General features: G+C 41.9%; 1 pseudogene; it reads left to right on the top strand.

The window, feature by feature from the left end:
* The first annotated feature begins 1,316 nt into the window (after positions 1-1,316).
* LOC100349737 (group XIIA secretory phospholipase A2 pseudogene) lies at positions 1,317-1,897 on the top strand (annotated as a pseudogene).
* The last annotated feature ends 1,203 nt before the right edge of the window (positions 1,898-3,100 follow it).

Below are 3,100 nucleotides of genomic sequence, written 5' to 3'. Positions count from 1 at the left end.
TAGATCGAGAATGAGCAAGGGCCTGACAGTTTGTATTGGTTGAACTGAGGAGGCTAGCTGTTAGAGCTGTTTCTTCTCTCCCAGCGCCATACTGTGGAGAGCAGGTGCATAGAATAAGTCTTTAATGCCAGTAAAAGTCTAGTCCGAGCTCTCCCCACAGTTCACTAACTATTTTCATTCAACCAACAAATAGTATTGATGACGTGGCTTGGTGTGAGAGAAATACTGTGCTGCCCATTTTAAAAAAAACTTTAATAATAACCTCTCTATCATCAGGTCCCGGCTTAAATAGCAAGAGTTCTTAAAAAATGGTTTAGTCTTTTAATGTACCGAATTATTTTTTCTAGGCTCTATTCATGAAAGTTCACTTTCTCCCTTGCTCTTATATCTGGAGAGAACATTTTAAGAAAACAGGATGAAAAATCTCAACTTCTCCCTTACATTTAAGACTGTGTGCCAGGCTTTGCGGAGTGAGTGATAGGTTTCACAGTCACATGCAATGGAGCAACTGGCCCAACCAGCAGACACACTTGCCAAAGACAGAGGTGTTTATGCTTCAATGTTCACGGTTCTCACATCCAGCTTTTCAGAACATGCATTTGTTAGAGATGTAGGCACTGGCCACAGTAGGGGGAAAAGAGAGTTTCTTCTGAGAGAGATCAACTGACCCAAAATAGAATCAAACCTTTGACTTCATAGCTCTTGGTTCTAACCAATAACTTAGTTGCCTTGGCCCTATTGAATTGCTTAATGGAAAGTTGGTCACCATGGACCATTTTCTTTTTCTTAAAGATTTTTAAAATTTGAAATGCAGAGTTAGAGAGGGAGAGAGAGAGAGACTCAATCTTCCATCTATCTTTTCATTCCCCAAATGACTGCAACAGCCAGAGGTGGGCCAGGTTGAAGCAGGAGCTTCTTTCACAATCTAGCAGGGGCCCAAGCACTTGGACCATCTCCACTGCTTTTCCCAGGCCATTATCAGGAAGCTAGATCAGAACTGGAGCAGCTGGGACCCAAACTCATGGCTATATGGTGTGCCAGTATTGCAGGGGATGGTTTTCACCCAGTATGCCACAACTCAGGCCCCAGTCAGGATTTTAATTACTGTAAAGAGAAGAAAGAAACAAATTATCCACAGAATATATTCAGAAATGACCCTTTTGGGTATGGAGGCAGCAGTGGCTGAGCCTAGGGCTGGAGCTCCTGCTTAGGGCGCCAGAGGACCTCTGTGGAGGTGTGCTCTGCACTGAGGCTCTGGGGACCAATGGACCCCCAGAAGAACCCGGCACCATGTGGATGGCCCTGGCACTGTGTGGATGGCCCTGCTCTCGCAGGTTGTGCTTGAGCTCCTGTTCCTCCTCTAGGTCGAGGTCCAAGAGCAAGCCCAGACTACGGACTTCAGGGCCACCCTGAAGACAGTCAAGTACAGCATCCTCACGATAGACACGAATGCCGCCCTGGACCTCCTGGGAGGTGAGGACGGGCTGTGCCAGTATAGTGCGGTAACAGATCTAAGACATTCCACCATTATGGTTATAAACCCTCCCTGCCAAGTGGATGTGGCTGTCTGTTGTTTGGTGTTGATCTTAACATTGGCATCCCTTCCCTGACAAAGCGCTGCAACATGTTAGGTGCTATGAGACGTGGCAAAAGCAAGAACGACTGTGATGAAGAGTTCCAGTATTGCTTCTCCAAAGTCTCCCAGGAGGTGGGGGAAACACTAGGACTGGCTCAGCATGCTCAGGTACGTGAAACAACAGTGGAGCTCCTGTTTGGCAGCACTATACATTTGTGGGGCAAACCGTACCTGGACAGCCAGCCAGCTACGTGCATGTGCCACTAAAAAAAAATCAAAACCCAACCTTTAAGGAAGATGCTGACAGCTGGTGACAGATGAGGATGGAGGAAATAACCGTGGACAAAGAACCAGTGTTTATATGGAAAAAAGATGTCTTTTTTGTATGTGGAAGGATTAAGACTGTACAGGATTTTATATTTTGATGTTAAAACATCAAGTACAAACAGTGGGGTTGTGAGAAGGGCACACTTGCTTTCCCAGGTATCTTCCTGGCTGTAGTTGCCTTCAGGTGCCAGATTGTCTTGGTGAATCTCACAAACAGGTGTGTTTTAAGGAGAAAATTTTTGGAAAGCAGAGTGTGCAACAATTTTTACAACCACATTTATAAAACAATATGATCAAATATGAAATCCATTATAAGGTCTGCTCAAAATTATTTGATTTGGAAATATGGGAAATCTTGGTTTACTATAAATTTTTAAACACACATTTGTGACTGGAAGGAACTGAATCTATTTTTCCTCTATTTTCATGACACATAATGGATTGCTGTTTCTCTGTAGCCCTCTGAGCATATGAATAAGTCACACTTCTTTTAGGCCTCATGCAAGGACAGGTTTCCATGTCTGCTTTTCTTGTAAAATTGGAGCCCTCTGGTAGCAGCCTCTGGGGCAAACCCAGAATACCTAAGTATAAGATATTATAAGGTATGATGGGTTCAGAAGCACAGCCACTCCCATTTTATGAACCACTTGTGTGACAAATGTCGTTTTTTGCTATAACCTTTGCCTAAATTGGAGAAAAGATGGACTTTTTATAAAGTCCATCTTTATGTCTTAACATAATGCAAATCACAGCACTTATGTGCTTGTGTGCTTTGATGTTTATTTCCTAGCACATGTTCCCCATGGTAGATTATGGGGTATTTTAAAAACTGTAACCTTTTAAGTATTGTGGTCTGAATAAAAAAGTCATCCTTTTATATAAATTCTTAATATACAAGGAAAAGTATATTTCAATAGTTATATATTCTTATACAAAAAAGGTAACAGTTTCATTTTCAGAGACAGTTCATGGATATATTGCCATGGTCTCTTGTTCTGCATTAGTATTAGCTGCAGAACATGGCCTGTCAAGTGATAGTTGTGATATTGTATATGCCTTTTGTGGTGAAGAGTCAAAAGTGTATGAGTCTTTAATGAGTGTCTTATTATTTCATATATAAGGAAGGCAGTAGGTCATAATTAGGCTTTTAGATATATATATTTTCAGTATCACACAAAGGGAATTATATAATTCTCA

This window comes from Oryctolagus cuniculus, chromosome 6 (genome assembly GCF_964237555.1).
Source record: "Oryctolagus cuniculus chromosome 6, mOryCun1.1, whole genome shotgun sequence".
In the NCBI taxonomy this organism is placed as follows: domain Eukaryota; kingdom Metazoa; phylum Chordata; class Mammalia; order Lagomorpha; family Leporidae; genus Oryctolagus; species Oryctolagus cuniculus.
The sequence above is the reverse complement of the archived record's forward strand: the minus strand, read 5'-3'. Positions and strand labels throughout refer to the sequence as shown.